We start from the raw sequence: 18,259 nt of genomic DNA, 5'->3' as shown, positions 1-18,259 counted from the left end.
ATAGCACACAGACGGCACTGGTTATTGCAGGACTTGTCTCTGTACTTGTCTTATGAGATCTTATGCTGCGTTCTATTATCTCTCTGTCGGAGTTCCGACGAGAAACACAGGACGTTGCCTAGCGACACGCACCAACACGCCCAACACTTTCCCACTTGGCCGAACTCAGAGGACACCGAGCAAGAATTTCGATACGGAATCCAAGATGGCTGCGCCCTGTGTGACTTGTAAGTATGAATTGGTTTCATTGTTTTTGGACCGCTTTGGTTGTTTAAATGACGATTTCAATCACTCGTATTACTGCAATACCTTACTGCGTCCGTATCACTGCCTGTGGGTGTGGGAATCGGTCTTGTTGTGAGTGCAATAGTGAAGGAAGACTTGTTTCAAACGGGTGTTGCTAAATGTGGCTAGCGTTGCTAACAGAAGATAAACTAAAACATGAAATAAAGTGAAAATTTTAGAAGTTCAAATGGCTGCGTTTTGATAAGGTGGGGTAATAGTCATAATCATAATCAAAAAATGTAATGTAAGTGCTGGAAGCTTGTAGGATTGTCTTGCACCTAATTTACTTTAACCTGATATAGTTATATGTAGCCTACATAAACAAACTACAGTTTTACTAGAAAAGTGCTTTATGTGGATGAAATCTCAATGTTGCACTGTGTGTTGAACTGCTATTTGACTTTGCAGTATGATAAAGTGTGATAGAATGATAACTGTGTATTTAAGCATACTGCCCAAAAGATAAAGAGATAATATACAGTGTTTCATTTTTAGTGTTTATTGATGGGGACATGGAGCTGTACTGGGACCAGGAGAGGACCTGTCCCTTTCCTGGGCCCTTGTTTCAACAACAAGCCAACCCAGCGGCTGGTTACTACTTGGACCAGGGGCTCATGACCTCGGTTAACTTGATGTGCAGACCTAAGGTCATTTTTACAATTCATTGTCTGTCTGGTTTTATTTTCTAAAAAAGCTTGTAAAACATCAACCCTGTTGTTCACAGTCAATCTACAAACATTTTCAGGAAAAATTGGGCTGTCAGAATATTTGTGTTGCATTGATGTCACTTGAATGTGAAATAAGTTATGGGACCATAAAGACAAATGAAAAAATAAAACGGAAATTGAATCACTCAGATATTTATTGAAATCGCACACAAAAGAATAAAAGCTAAGCATATTTCCTCTTTAAAACAGTTGTCTCATGTCTTTGGAGTCTTGGAGCTCAGAAATGAACATTATAACTTATACAGAACTAAAACTATTTACATTTTTCCAAAACAGTCCAGGCGTTTTTGCCCTCATGACATTTATTGATGCCAAGCCTCAAAACAGGTCCTGTCTGCAATAACACAGAGGGCCTCATCACATGCTTTGCATTTCCAGGGGGTGGCCTGTTTGACCTGCCTTGTCTGCCTGCAGTTCACACATGATCTTCTACCATATAAGGCCCTCTTGCTGGTCTCTGTTTGCTCAGACGTTGGTACAGGTACATGGTCACTGTTGCTGAGTGGGGCATCAACTGTGACACCACAGAGTTGGGCTGTCAGCTCCTCCAGAAAAGCCTTTATTGATGCTCAAAACTTATGTTGACCGTGAGCATTTTGTTAAATCGCCCCTTGTGGTTGCACCTGTGCCTTCAGTATCAGTCGTTCCGCCCCCATACAGTCCCAGTGATGACGGGCTGGATGATCGGCATTGTTCTGTTTCCTGTGCGCGTCTTAGAAACTCTCAAATTTTGACGGACTTGGATGCATATTTGGTGCATCTGTCCAATTCTGCTAAGTCTGATGTTATTGAGCTCATTGAGGTGTATCCGACCCTTTTTGGGGACATTCCCATGCAGACCAAAGTGTTAAGTCATGATGTTGATGTGGGCGGTCATCAACCAATAAAACAGCATGCTTATCGCGTTAATCCGACAAAACGTGCTTTAATGCAGCAGGAGGTAAAGTATCTCCTTGATCATGGTTTCGCTGTCCCTAGTAGCAGTTCCTGGAGTTCCCCTTCACTGCTTGTCCCCAAACCTGACCAGGCCTCGCATTTCTGTAATGATTATCGAAAGGTCAACGCAGTCACCAAACCAGATTCATTTCCACTCCCCCGTATGGAGGACTGTATTGATCGGGTAGGGTCCGCTAAATATGTGAGTAAGTTGGACCTACTAAAAGGCTATTGGCAGGTCCCACTTACTCAGCGCGCCTCGGAGGTAAGTGCTTTTGTCACTCCGGATCATTTTCTCCAATATACAGTCATGCCTTTCGGTTTGAGAAATGCCCCTGCTACTTTCCAACGGTTGATGAATACGGTCCTATGTGGTGTGGAAAATTGTGAGGTTTATTTGGATGACATAGTGGCCTATTCATCAACCTGGTCTGACCACATGAGAACACTCCGTCAAATCTTTGGATGTCTGTGCGCTGCTTCCCTTACACTCAATCTGGCCAAATGTGAGTTTGGGAAGGCTGTTGTGACCTACCTAGGTAAACAAGTGGGGCAAGGTTGTGTGTGCCCAGTTACTGCCAAAGTGCAGGCAATCTTAGATTTCCCAGCTCCTCAAATGCGGCGTGAGCTCCGCCGTTTTTTGGGGATGGCTGGGTATTACCGTGCGTTCTGCAAAAACTTTGCAGATGTGGTAGCTCCTTTGACTAGTTTGGTGAGTCCCAAAACTCCTTTCCAGTGGTCAGAGGACTGTCAGTTGGCTTTTGAAGCTGCCAAAGTTCTCCTCTGCAGTGCGCCTGCGCTCGCAGCCCCAAACTTCACTCGACCATTTAAGCTGGAGGTAGATGCCAGCGCTCTTGGTGCGGGCGCAGTGCTCCTGCAGGAGGATGAGCGAGGCATTGATCACCCCATTTGTTATTTTTCCAAAAAGTTCAAGAAACACCAACTACATTACAGCACCATTGAGAAGGAGGCCTTAGCTTTGCTGTTAGCATTACAACACTTTGAAGTGTACCTCGGGTCTAGTCCTGTGCCAACCCTTGTTTTCTCTGACCACAATCCGCTTGTGTTCCTGTCTCGGATGCAAAATAGCAACCAGCGTCTCATGCGGTGGTCCTTGTTACTGCAAGATTTTAATATTGAGATATTGAGTTTCTTGAGTCAAACTTTTTATTGAAAATGTTTGATCTTGGGTGGGGAGGTGTTATGACCCTGGGGTCATGTTTTGTGATTTGTTGTGCCCTGCTCTATCAGTTGTTTTCCTGAGTGTACACAGGTAATGAAGAACAGGTGTGAACACCGGATTGGTCCAGCAGAGCTGATTGCTGTCTCCTGATTGGTCGTCTGGAGGACAGCAGCCATTTTAAGCCTCATTGGACAGGAGCTCTGCCCCTCTCTTCACTCTGCCATTCCCAACATGTGCCTGTGTAAACCTGTGTCTTGTGTTTGCAGTTGTTGTGAGTAATGTTAACAGCCTTCAGTCAAAATGGTTGTTTTGGGTTCTTGGATTTGTTATCCTTCAACCATTTTGTTTTATCTGTGAATACATATTTCTTTGACTTATTTGCTAGTAGCAGTTTGGTAGGAGTGAGAAGTCCTTTTTTTGTTGGTTCCCTTTTTCTCCTGTTTTTGTTATTAGAAGCTTAGGTTAGAGCTTTGTCTTTTATTTACGTTTTGTTTTGGCTTAGGTAAGTTTAGTTTGCCTTTAGAATTGTTTTGTTTGTTGTTTTGGGGCCTCATCTCCAAAATAAAAAGACTGTTACTTTGCAATTCTTTGTCCTGGCCATGTTTGGGAGTGGGAAGAGTGGGGGGGGGGCACACATTATGTTGCGTCCGGCTTACCCCTAGACATCAGGTCGTAACACTTTATTTCAACAATTAGTTTTTATCAGGCTTTGCCACAAAGATAAAATGTGCATTCCATGCAAACAACATCACAGTCTCCTAGAGCTCATCCACTGTACATAGTGGCATGACTACAGTGACCTTTCTTTGGTCTTGCTCATCCAAGATTGTCTGGTGGAATGGAGACAGAGGCACCACTGTACAGTTTTCTAAGAGAAGTCTTTCTGCTGACACCAAAACACTGTGCTTCACGTAAAGCAGGGGTCACCAACACGGTGCCCGCGGGCACCAGGTAGCCCCCAAGGACCACATGAGTAGCCCTCAGGCCTGTTCTAAAAACGAAAATTGAATATTGACATTATCTGTTTCCCACCTTGTTAAGTCATTGTTGATAATTATTGTGAGAAATCATTAACGTGATCAGTGTCTTCACATAGGTGAGTATCATTAATCATTAATAATCATATATATCTAAAGGCAAACTGAGCAAATTGGTTATTTCAGAAGAGTATATCAAACTGGTAGCCCTTCCTATGACTCAGTACCCATGAAGTAGCTCTCAGTTTCTAAAAGGTTGGTGACCCCTGACGTAAAGTATATCAGCTTTGTCATTGCATGATAAGGTCCCAACCGTTTGTCTTTTTAAAATACTGACAAATTCAGCACCATATTCACATGTCCATGGCATATGAAGCTGTTGTCGCTCATGAAATGGCCTCATAATCTGGACTTCAATTGTCCTATTGTTGTTATTAAACTTTCCCAGTATTCCATTAAAACTCACTGTAATTCACCTCCACACCAGCTGTTCGCGCCCTGCTGGTTAACCTGCTCCTCTTTGTCTTTCTCTATCACTCTGCCCCTACCCTCGCCCTCACTGCTTTGATTTGAAAAATAGTGGAGGAAGATGACTCATCCGAGAGTTAGAGCAAAAGCTTCCAAAGTATGGGAGTATTTCAGGCCAACTGGTAAAAGAGTTGTCTGTACACTCTTTTAAACTTCACTTGCTTATCACTGGAGTACAACCACGCACCTAAAAAGGAAACACACAGGAGTTGTTCAAGATGTACGGAGCGTTTTTTTTTTTCTCCTCCTTGTCACCTCCGGGGCTCCGTAAAGATGCGCCCACAGAAAAGGAAAAGAGGTAAATATGTGATTATTAATGAAATTGTGAGCTAGTCTGTACTGTTTATTAACTCTTGAGAAGTACAATGACTGTCTTTTGTTAAACAGGCTACTTAGGCCACGTCCACACGTACCAAAACGATCTTTTTTTTACCCGTCTTCCCTGGATTTGTTTCAAGAATAGTTGCGTCCATACGGATCCACTTGTAAATGACTCAACACGCTACTTCATATTCCATGCCTATAGGCGGCACTGTTATTGCAGAAATTCAGAGAGGAAAGGAAGTGCCGCGCTGTATACAGAGAGGAAGAGGAAGTTGCACACTGAATACAAAACAGACAAGTAGAAGATGAGACCATAACACAAGGCGAAGATGACGAAAATGGCTAGTTCAAGGAAATCAGAATATTTTCCTTTGTGTGGACTGATAGTGAAGTCAAACTGCTGCTGCGACTCACACTCGACTACAATGCGAGTCAATTACAAGAAAATGTTGACTGGGAGTCGTGCCAGTCGAAATATATGGATTTAACTAACGCGTTTTGGGCACAGTGTCCGGCGGAGGTAACAGAGGACTTCCCTCACGAGGCCACGGCACTTTCCAAAGCCCAGGTGACCACAAAGCTTAAGAATATTCGTGGCAAATACAGACGGGCCGTGGACACAGGACGTCGAAGTGGCCAAGGACGGGTGGTAATGATATTTTATGAGCTGTGCCAGGAGATCTGGGGTGGGTCGCCCACTACATGCTCTATCGCCTCAAGCCTCGAGACGGGTGACCTGGTGGAGTTGTCGTCCGAGCTAGCTAGCTATCTATATGCTACAGTGCCGTGTCGTTGTGGGCATTAGGACGGATGCATGTTTATGTATGTGTGTTGCTTCAGTACGTAATTTACAACATAATGTCCTTAACTTGTGCTTGTTACGGAGGGTTGGTGAATGGTGGACCCAAAATGCAAAGATGGAAGCAGAGGATCGTTTGATGATTTAATAGCAAAAACATACAAAACCAAAGGAGTCCTGGAAAAGGCAGGTAGAAGGAATCCAAAATAAAGTCTGACACCGGACGGGGGAAGACAAAGACTAAATACACAGGGTAAATACCCAAATAGTCAAAATAAATCAACCCTGGAGGGACGAGGGAAGGCACAAGAGTCACTCGGGGCAAGGGAAATTGAGGACAGCAGGACCCAGGGAACTGGGGACAGAGGGGCCTGGGCACCAAGGTGCTGCGGCCAGCTAGTCCTGGGGTCCAGGGCTGCGGACAGCAGCGAAGGCGGAACCCCTTGGGTGGCCGAACAGGCCATCGCGGACCTTCAGGAGGTCGAGCAGGACGGCGAAGATCCTCAGGCGGCCGAACAGATGGGCGAAGGTAGAGCCCCTCAGGCGGCCAAGCAGGACGTCGAGGACTCTGAGGCGGCTGTCGGCGAAAGCAGAGCCCCTCAGGCGGCTGAACAGGACGTCGAGGACTCTCAGGAGGTCGAGCAGGACGGCGAAGATCCTCAGGCGGCCGAACAGATGGGAGAAGGTAGAGCCCCTCAGGTGGCCGAGCAGGACGTCGAAGATTCAGAGAGGTGACCGTCGGCGAAGGCAAAACCCCTCTAGCGGCCGTCGACGAAGGTAGAGCCCCTCAGGGCGGGGTCCCTCTAGAGGCCGTCCGCAAAGGCGAAACCCCTCTGAAGGACGTCCGCGAAGGCGAAACCCCTCTGAAGGACGTCCGCGAAGGCGAAACTCCTCTGGAGGCCGTCCGTGAAGACGATTTCCCTCTGGAGGCCGTCTGCGAAGGCGAAATCCCTCTGGAGGGCAGCAGCCAAGGCAGAATCCTTCTGGAGGCCGACGGCAAAGGCGAAACCCCTCTGGAGGCTGTCCGTGAAGGCGAATCCCTTCTGGAGGCCAGCGGCGAAGGCGAATCCCCTTTTAAAGGCCAGCGGTGAAGGCAGATTCCTTCTGGACGCCGACGGCGAAGACAATATCTCACAGGAGGCCGTCTGTAAAGGCGAAACCCCCCAAGACAGGCGACGGGCCAGCTGGGCTGAAGACAGGCAACGGGCCAGCTTGGCTGATGCCAGGCGACGGGTCAGCTGGGCAGATGCCAGGCGACGGGTCAGCTGGGCAGATGCCAGGCGACGGGTCAGCTGGGCAGATGCCAGGCGAAGGGTCAGCTGGGTTGGGGTCCGCCAAACAGGCAACGGGAACAGAGGTCGACAGGGGTGCCGAAAGGCAGGAGTGGGTCTGACCGAAAACAAGGGCAAAGTCACTGGGGTGGTCTCAAGGGCGGTCTCAGGGACAGTCTCAGGGGCGCCGGGGACCGGCAAAGTCACTGGGGAGGTCTCTGGGGCTCCGGAGACCAACAAAGCCTCAGGGGCAGTCACTGGGGAGGTCTCTGGGACGCCGGAGACCGGCAAAGCTTCAGGGGCAGTCTCTGGGACGCCGGAGACCGGCAAGGCCTCAGGGGCAGTCTCTGGGACGCCGGAGACCGGCAAGGCCTCAGGGGCAGTCTCTGGGATGGCGGAGACCGGCAAAGCCTCAGGGGCAGTCTCTGGGGCGCCGGTGACTGGCAAAGTCACTGGCTTGCCCGTAGGCGAACACTCTGGGAGAGTGGTCAACGTGGACTCTGGGAGAGTGGTCGACGTAGACTCTGGAAGGTCTGTCGACGTAGACTCTTGGAGATCAGTCGTCATAGACTCTGGGGGGTCAGTCGTCATAGACTCTGAGAGATCAGTCGTCGTAGACTCTGGGAGATCAGTCGACTCTGGGAGGGCAGTCGTCGAAGACTCTGGACGACTGGAAGACTCTAGAAGAGCTGTCATTGGAGACTCTGGACGACCGGAAGACTCTAGAAGAGCTGTCATCGGAGACTCTGGACGACTGGAAGACTCTAGAAGAGCTGTCATCGGTCATGTCATGTTATGCAAGGCTGCATGTCAGCTGGAACTCTGGAAGGCTGCACATCAGCGGAGGTTCTGGAAGGCTGCACGTCAGCGGAGGTTCACAGGTCAGCTCAGGCTCAGCTACACAGGTCAGCTCAGGCTCTGGTCCGACAAGAGGTTGATGCAGGGCATGGCGCTGGGAGCCATGTCTTCCTTTCCTCCGTCTTCGACCTCCATGAGTCCCAGGAAAACTGGTCAGCTCTGGAACACTGGTCAGCTCTGGAACACTGGTAACACTGGTCAGCTCTGGAACACTGGTAACACTGATCAGCTCTGGAACACTGGTCAGCTCAGGAACACTGGTAACACTGGTCAGCCCAGGCTCTGGCTCGCTGGACAGCACGGGCTCGGGGCCGCTGGACAGCGAGGACTCTGGGCTGAAGAGAGGGTGATGCAGGGCATGGTGACGGGAGCCATGACATCCCTTTCCCTGTCTTCGGCATCCACGGGTCCCAGGAAATATGGCTAGGCAAGTACCCTCAAATGATTGCTTGCAGTTGGGGGTATCTGCTGAACAGGCAGCTGCTGAGCTGACAGACAGGAGATCAGGGGAGCTGCTAGAAAGAGTACTGGATCTTTGTTTTCCAGCTTGAAGGCTGGCTGCTTTGGCCTCCTCAGTCCGTCTAGCACACTTAGTAATATATTGAAAGACAGTCAAGAAAGTCTCTGGCTCTCCTCCAGGTGGAGAACCGACAGGACTAGGAGTACTAAGAAAAGGAGCAGGCTGGGTGACTGACAAAAATCCAGTAGTTAAAGTCTTAGTGGGCTGAGCAACAGACAGGCTGGTAGGTGTTTGCTGGCACTGGGGTAGGCAGGGCGTGAGAAGAGTGTTGGTGGATTTAGCTAGCTTGGAAGCACACAAACCCTTAGCAGAGGAATGAGCTGGAGTAGAAATGAAGCGTTTAACCCAGTCTGGAATACAGTCATTGAGCCAGGGCTTTTCTGACACTTTAACACGAGCAAACGACAGAATAGCCTCCTTCTGGTAATCACTGTCAGCTTCCTTCCACATGGTTTTAAGCTCAGTTAGGTCACAAATTACCTCATAGAGCTCATCAGTCATGGAGGATGCAGGATCCATATTCCAGGTAGCTTGGAGCAGCAAACAGTAGGAACAAAAACTGGGAACCCACCGGGAAAAAAGAAGCCTCTCTGCTGGGTCCAGTTGGTCAGATCATTCTGTTACGGAGGGTTGGTGAATGGCGGACCCAAAATGCAAAAATGGAAGCAGAGGATCGTTTGATGATTTAATAGAAAAAACATACAAAACCAAAGGAGTCCTGGAAAAGGCAGGTAGAAGGAATCCAAAATAAAGTCCAAGTCAAAAAATAGAATAACAGGAACACTAAGACTCACAGGGAAAACTAACACTCAGGAATACAAACAGCAGACGAAAAACACACACAATGATCTGACACCGGACAGGGGGGAAGACAAAGACTAAATACACAGGGTAACGAGGAAACACAAGACAGGTGACACAAGGCTGGGAAACAGGTGAAACACATTAGGGCAATTACAAGGGCGGGAAAACACAGGAAGTAAAACAAGACAAGACAGAAAACAAGACCGTCAAAATAAAAAAAGGAAACAGGGCAAAAATGCAAAACAGAAAAAACAGATTACCAAAACAAGACAAAATACACCAAACCCATAACAGTGCTAATGCTCTGCTCTGCTTAATTCTAGGCCAAGCTGGACAGCCACAGAGGGGATCAATTAAAGAGGAAAGCACAGGCTGACCCAGCAGAGAAGGATCTTAAAATCAAGAGGAGGATGTTGGAGTTAATGGAGGAGTCAGCAAGAAGCCACACCGAAAACATGGCGCAAATAAACACCAACATTGCAAATATAACGAGCACAATACAGGATGGCTTTTCCCTGATGAGGGAATTGCTTATCAGACCCCAGTTTGTACCCCCCCACAGCAGCAGCGGACAATATCATGGGTACCTGCCATCATATATACATTCCACACCACACCCGGTCTTTCGGCAGACAGCTACACCCAATCAACCTGGACAATACACACCTACACGCAGCCCAGAGAATGAAAGGTATTGATTCAGAAAAGCAATGCTGCAAGACCATTTGGACTGACCTTTGTTGTATTTATTTTAAAGATTTTTTAAGATTTTAAGATTTTTTTTGCACATTTTAAAAACTGTACTTTTTAATGAAAGTGATTGCAGTCATTTGTTTATTTTCACTAGACACACATTATTCACAACACTTTTCAAAATGACAATCAGTACACTATTCTGCCCTAATCAGGTTATGACCTACTGGAGTTTAGAAAAGAGCAGCAGGTAGGAACTGATGACATTTTTGTGGAAAGGCATAAAATATGTTTCTCACTGTATCTGGTATATTGAAGTAGATTATTTGATAAGTACACTATATATATATATATATATATATATATATATATATATATATATATATATATAAATAATGTAGAGTCAATGATCTGAACAATTTGTATTTTGTAGTGACAGTTAAGTGTGACTTAGTTATGTATTTTTTTTATTCATTACAAGCGGTGCGCCATCTTGAAAACAGTCATGAGCAGTCGAACGACGAACGGCGTGCTACCACAGTGTTCGTGGTTCGATTGCTCATGACTGTTTTCAAGATGGCGCACCACTTGTAAACATGAATGAAACTGTCTTCAGAATCTCTTTTTAAATAAACAGTCTGTACACTTACACATGTCTCAATGCTTCGATTTACATTTAGGGACCCTCATTATGCTACCGTTAAAGTGTGGGGCTATTTTGAGCCTTGTTAGTACATATATTAGTACATGTGTTATTAACCACCATGTTCATTTTGCGTTATCAGTCTTTTGTTAAGGGTCAAGGTACTTTGTGAGTACTCTTCTCACTCTCTTTCCTTCCCCCTCATTACAGTCTGTGATGTAGTTGTTGCGTTGTAGTGGTGGCTGAAAGTCGTTATCACATTGTATTGTTCCCGGCACAGAATGACCAGCCACAGCCTCCTTACTGTCCTCACAAAAGTTATGGAGAACAAAACAAGCGTAAATTACGTGGGGCAGGTCCTGCAAATTGATATCCATAGGCCTTCTCAGTGCAGCAAATCTGGCTTTAAGGCGACCAAAAGCACACTCGATAACCATGCATGCCCTGCACAAACATAGGCCAAAGTATTGTTCTTGTGGTGTAGAGCCACCACTGGAATATTCCTTCATCAAGTAAGGCAGCAGAGGGTAGGCTGGGTCACCAAGAAGGAAAATGGGTATGTCCTCCTCCTCGTCCACAATCTGCTTTTTCAGAGCAGGGATCTTGCCAGTCTTAAAGTATGAGTTGAGCTTTGAATTACCAAAAACTCAAGCATCATGTACACTCCCAGGTCACTTTATCATGACGTCCATGAATTTGAACTTGTAGTCACAGACAGCCTGTACATTAAGGGAATGCTTGCCTTTCCTGCTGATGTAGTCCATGGAGTTGGTAGATGGCTGCTTTATTTCGATGTGGGTACCGTCGACCGCTCCCAAACACTGTGGCATGCCATGAGCATGATGGGAGCCCAAAACCAAATCCTCAGCCTCGGGCTCCGTAAAAGGCAGCTTTACGTATTTTGGACCAAGATGGATAGCAACTGCTTTGCAGGTCTGCCTGACAACGACGGACAAGCCTGTCGCGACACGCCAAAGGCGTTAGCAGTCTTTCGTAGCCGTCCTTCGTCGCTCAAGTAGTAGAGTGTCAACGCAACCCTTTTCACCGTCTCAGTTGGTGCACACATGACTGTTGTTTGCCCATCGATGTATGGCCGGAGTTCTTCACTCAGGGCGAGGAGAGATGTTCTGGACCTGCGGAAGTTCTCCCTCCATTCTTCATCCACAACAACGCCACTGACGACGACGTCCCACCAACTGCTGGTTCTACCTGGTCTAACCCAAAATCTTCTCCTGGTTGCCCTCCTGGTGGCCCTTCGCAGTGGATTTAAAATGATGTGGCGTATGCGGTCGTCCATAAGCCTTTTTTGCTCAGCGTGGTGGCACAGGAGCATAATATTTTGCCCTAGTAACCCTAATGGGGTCAATATCTTCTCCAGCAGAAACACAAGCATGTAGTCCGCCATTGTTGTTATGAGGAGGGGTAAGAGGTCGGAGGCTATAAGGTCGAGGGGTGTGGCGATGACGTCATCGATACACAATATATGCGGTTTCGCCGTCAAAGCGAAGCCAAAAGGGAGCCGTTTTCGAATTTTTTCACCCTGGGACCCAGTTTCAAAAAAGTGTGTTTTCAGGCAGTGCGTTTACTGGATTCGTGTGGACGAGGGGCCCAAACGATGCTAAAAATGTGCGTTTGCACCAAAAAGCGTCTCTGTGTGGATGGCCCCTTAGACTTTGGCAGTAATGTTTTAAACCCCACCATGCACGCAAGTTTATATGCGAGCAGCACAGCTGTGTGCCTGGGTGGCTGCTTTCAGCGCGATTCATTATTAGGCAGAGCTAATAAGCGGGACCAGTGTAAGTTGCTTATAAAAGTGTATTTTTTTGGTCTTGTAATTTACAGGAAGCAGTACGCCGTCTTCACAACTCGGAGACAAATTGTAGGCGCAACGAACCGGAGCAATGGTAAGATTTAAAGAATATGCTTTCATTCTGCTGTATAAGGAAATAGATACGTTAATAGACCGATCTTAACTGTACATTTTGTTTTCACTGGCTAACCTCGCCTCATAACGAGGCTGTGACCTATTTGCTCGGAGCAAGTCCAGATTTACATGATGTTGACAATGACGGCATTGTGTGTAAGTAACTTTTCCTGTTTTCTCATTCCTTGTTTAATTTTACTGTGACTTATAAATGTTTTTTTTTTTTTTATTCATACCACTCTCATTTAATTGTTTTCCAGCTGCCTGTAATTACGAGACAATAAGCAGGAGCTTCAGGTAGAAACAACCAGGTCTTGCATCGCAGGTGGAAGTGAGTGCAGCGAGAAGAAAGAGGGTAAGATTAGATCCGTTTTGGTCAATGTGACCAAATGTTTTTCAGGTGCATTCATAGATGTGTTGTGTCCATACACAGTGCATCACGCAGTACTGATTGTCTTTATTGATTGTTTTTACAGCTGCTGGAAGCGAGACAGAGTGTGCTGGATGGATTGTACGTCCTTTTTGCAGCCAGCAGAAGTACAGGGCAACGCACCACAGACGTTTGCAAAATGGACTAAATTAAGACAGAACGCCGCCAGTTACATTTTTTAGCAGTTTACCATTTGTTGTGTAGGCTGTGTTTGTTCTGTGCTAATAAAGCTCTTTTTTTGAATAAACATCACGTTCCTGGCAAATTTTCCTTTCCTCAATAAATTCATGTCGTTGATGGTAATAGTCCATAGCATTACAATGACATGAATATACAACATAATAGCATATATATATATATATATATATATATATATATATATATGATTGGTTGGCAGAGTGATTGTTCTTGTTTAAAAGTAGTGGCTTCAGCCAATACTGAGTGAGGAAATTCAAGCCAGGCCAGACATTCTCTCGACAGGCGCGGTGTCGCTGCTATTCGTATGCTAATTACGGGGACGAAAATCCCACTTTTCATGCAGTGGTACCAGGTACACTTATTAGCATCCTTATGTTCGAACATGTTGTTCGTTATACACAATCCATGACTAGCACAGAAGTCTTACAAAGAATGACCGCTCGGGTTTGGATCAAGGAGGCCATGCCTCCCAATCACGCCTCTCTAGCTGTCTCCATCATTACCCATGTGCGCGTTGAAGTCTCCCAGCATCAAAATATATGTTGGAGCCTTAATGTAACATTGATTTAGTTTTGCTTATATTGCAGGTTTGTGCCATGAATGGACATGCAGTTTTGTGTTTGACCACTGGGTGGAGCATTGACACAGGAAATGTACAGGTGTGTGGCAAAGGGGAAAGCAAACAGCTTTTTATCGTGTCAGTGGTATTGTTTGATATGTTTAACTGGAAAGATGAATGAAACTTACCTGAGATGAAATGGACAAACCTGAAATAACTATGCTACGGTGAGCATGTAAGCATGCACCGTCATTAAATAATGGATCACCCCATTCAATGTATTGGACATTGGTTTATTGGTTTAACAAGTTCTTCCTTTCTAGCACCTCATTGGCCTTGGTCGGTACAAAAGTGAGTGGGCCATCTTTTCCTATGAAAAAGGACATAAAAATTAGAAGTAGCAAAAAGGACAAACATACAAACTGAAAAAAACAGCAACAATTTGACTTTCTAACATACTGTATTACAACTGAAATAACTGCAAAACACTGTCTAAACAGAATGCTCAACCAACAAAGTTCAGACTAAAACTATAAAATGTATTGACTTACCTCTACAAACTTACTTAGTCAGCACGTCCAGGATGTTACGTAATCTCAATGGCAAAGAAAATATTCAACCTTGCATGTAAACAAACTCTAGAAGAGCCGCATGATTAAATAATAAGATAAGCCTTTAATGTCTCCTATAGGAGAAATTCATCTTGGGCATTCGAGAGAAACGAAATGGCGACACATTGCGCATAAACACACATACAGTTAACCTACATAGAACCATAATCATGCATTATCTCATCCAATGCTTCAATGAACATCTAATAAACCTCACACAATACCCCCCTACCTTTCCTCACAATCACAGAAGAACAGAAGAGAACCCACAACACATCCTCCCCCTCGTACTGCACTTAATTTTGATAATGATTGCACATTTCCCATTAACCCATGCTGTGGTCAATAACTTCTGTATTGCACAATGCCCAATTGCATAATACCATATCAAATATAACATAGCAAATATATATATATATATATATATATATATATATATATATATATATATATATATATAGTACCCTATCAGGCATTGCACATCCTATAATCACAATCAGAATCAGCTTTATTTGCCAGTTATGAGGACACATACGAGGGATTTTGCTTTGGATTATACATTGCTCACAATGTGTTTACTCATACAAAACAAACAACAAAAACAAACAATATACACACACTATAAACAGAAACAATATAGACAGGTTGAGGCAGTAGTGCAATCAAGAGTGCAAAGTCTGCAGGAGTAAATTATTTTTGTGATAAATTATTATTTTAATTATGGAGCATAGTGCAAAGGATGCTGGAATAAATAAGTATTATGTTATTATATAAGTATTATATTACAACATGAACAGTATGAACAGCTTTGAAATAGAGAATGATGTATAAATAATAAGTGGAACCAGTAAACAGGTGCTGATTAGAAACAGTGTTGCTGGGTTATTGCAGAGGAAGTCAGAAGGAGAGGAGTCAGAAGTCAGCTGTTCATCAGAGTGATGGCTTGTGGAAAGAAACTGTTCCTGAGTCTGTTGGTTTTGGCGTACAGTGCTCTGTAGCGCCTACCAGAGGGGAGAAGCTGGAACAGGTTGTGTCCAGGGTGAGATGGGTCTGCAGTGATGTTTCCTGCCTGTTTCCTGACTCTGGAAGTATATAAGTCATGAATGGAGGGCAGGTTGGCACCGATGATCTTTTCTAGTCCTAACTGTCCATTGTAGTCTGCTCCTGTCCTTTTTGGTGGCAGATCCAAACCAGACAGTGATGGACGTGCAGAGGACAGACTGGATGATGGCTGTGTAGAAGTGGATCAGCAGCTCCTTAGGCAGGTTGAGCTTCCTGAACTGGCGCAAGAAGTACATCCTCTGCTGGACCTTCTTGATGGTGTCAGTGTTGGGCTCCCACTTTAGGTCCTGGGATATAGTGGATCCCAGAAACCTGAAGGATTCCACAGCAGACACAGGGCTGTTGAGTATGGTGAAGGGGGGAAGAGTGGGGGGCTCCTGAAGTCCACGATCATCTCCACAATTTTGAGTGTGTTAAGCTCAAGGTTGTCCTTACCGCACCAGAGAGCCAGCTGATCAACCTCCATCTGTAGGCCAACTCATCACCGTCCAGGATGAGGCCGATGACCGTTGTGTCATCAGCGAACTTCAGGAGTTTAACAGATGGTCTCCTGAGGTGCAGTCATTGGCGTAGAGGGAGAAGAGCAGTGGGGAGAGCACACCCAGCTGGGGGGTGCCAGTGCTAATAGTCCGGGTGCTGGATGTAATGTTCCTCAGCCTCACCTGCTGACTTCTGTCAGTCAGGAAGTTTGTGATCCACGGACAGGTGGAGGCTGGCACAGTGAGCTGGGTGAGTTTGGTGCTGAGGATGTCCGGGATGATGGTGTTGAACGCCGAGCTGAAGTCCACGAACAGGATCCTTGCATATGCCCCTGGAGAGTCGAGGTGTTGCAGGATGTAATGCAGTCCCAAGTTGACTGCATTATTCACAGACCTGTTAGCCCTGTAGGCAAACTGCAGGGGGTCCAGCAAGGGGACTGTGATGTTCTTCCGGTGGGCCAACACCAGTGTTTCAAAGGACTTCATGACTACAGATGTCAGGGCGACAGGCCTGCAGTCATTTAGTCCAGAGATGGAGGTTTTTTTGAGGACTGGGATGATTGTGGAGCGTTTGAAGCAGGAGGGAACTTCAGATAGCTCCAGTGAACTGTTGAAGATCTGAGTGATCTTCTGAGTGACCATAATCCAAGTGATCATAAAAGTGCCACAAATATTATTTAGCAGTATTAGTCACAAATACATCACTGCAGCCAATACAGACTTAATCTTATCTCTTATTATTCATTAATTTGATTGAAAGCAGCACAAACGTGTAGTATGTGCTTCACCTACACAACATCGAGGAAGAACCCCAGGAAGAGGACATAAGACGCAGAAGGTATGCTCATATTTCAGTATGTTTGGTCAAGTGAAAACGTTTGAGCCGCGTTATAGTAGATCATTTTAGCGCGCTAGCTAGCAGGAAATGGGCTAAAAACAAACAGTGGCGACATTGCTAAAGGTGATATTGAACTCCTTGCAGTGTTGCTCTTCTACTGAACATTTTTTGTCGTTATAAATAGATGCACTTAAAAGCTAAAAGTAATGTTTCAATTCCTTATGCATAAGTTGCATTTTACTTGCCATATCATTTACTAAAGTTTGTTATAGACTGAGCGAATCCTGTGTATTAATTTCTGGTCTACCATTCAACGAACACAAACTTAAAGGTGCAGTCAGTGAGGTGACCAAAAGAGAGACTCTGGCCACTGGGGCCAGACCACAACTGGTCCAAAACCTTCAACCTGCAGAACACCAGGATGGATATTGTGGTAATGCTTATCATGGCTGCATACTTCTTGCACAACCTTGCCCTTGGAGCTGTGAATTGCTGTGATGAACACCCAGAGGGATGTCCAAGAGAGGAGAATGGCAACGAGTAGTTGTGACTATTGTCATCTAACACATTTCTATTGTCTTTTTACACCTTGTGGAAAGCCCAGGGGTGTGGGGTAGCTGGGGCCCCATGTAACCCAAAGGGCAGTTTCTTGTAGTGGAAAAGCCCGTTAGAAACGCTGTTTTCTCCCACGCCTCAAGAGCTAAAGGCACCTGCCAATAGCCTTTTGTGAGGTCAAGCGTGCTGATAAAGCGGGCGGTCCCTAGCCGCTCAATTAGTTCATCAATTCGGGGCATGGGGTAGGCGTCAAATTTGGAGATTTCATTAACCTTTCTAAAATCATTACAGAAGCAAGTTGTGCCATCTGGTTTCGGCACCAACACTATGGGGCTACACCACTCATTGTTTTGACTCTTCGATGATATCCCCTTCTAACATCATTTTCACCTCAGTCCTGACAGCCTCTCTTCTTGCTTCCGGTATGCGGTAGGGTCTCAACTTCACCTTTCTCCCGGGTTCAGTGATTGTGTTGTGCTCTACAAGATCAGTGTGTCCTGGTTCACTAGAGAACACATCCGGTCGACCAACTCCATTAGCTCTTGCCTCTGTGCTGAGCTTAGCTGATCTCCCATTGGCACCGCTGCTGGCTTGGTCTCTGCTGTAGCCTTCTTTGGTGCAAAACAATAGAGTACATCACGTGCATTCCATTTCTTCAACAGATTCACATGGTATATTTTAGTCAAATGTCTACCTCCTGGCTGCCTGACCTTATAGTTACCATCACCCACCTTTTCAAGCACTTCATACGGTCGTTCCATCTAGCCAAAACTTACATTCTGATTAAACAAAGAAGATGGCGGTCGTGTGGCAATATTTTACAGTTTCAGAGAAAGATCAGCGTTTTGCAGTTTGCAATACGTGTTCCATTGAAATTTCAAGAGGGGGGGCTGTTAGAAAGTCATTTAACACAACAAATCTCATTGGACATTTGAGAAGCAGGCACGAGGCGGTGTACGGCGATTACCTGCAAGCTGACCAAAAACGGAAAAATGAAGCCGCCAAGAAAGCGCAAACCCCCGGTAAGACTCAGACTTCAATTGACACGGAGTTT

The sequence above is a fragment of the Sander lucioperca genome, chromosome 8 (genome assembly GCF_008315115.2).
Source record: "Sander lucioperca isolate FBNREF2018 chromosome 8, SLUC_FBN_1.2, whole genome shotgun sequence".
Taxonomy (NCBI): domain Eukaryota; kingdom Metazoa; phylum Chordata; class Actinopteri; order Perciformes; family Percidae; genus Sander; species Sander lucioperca.
This window is presented reverse-complemented; position numbering follows the sequence as displayed.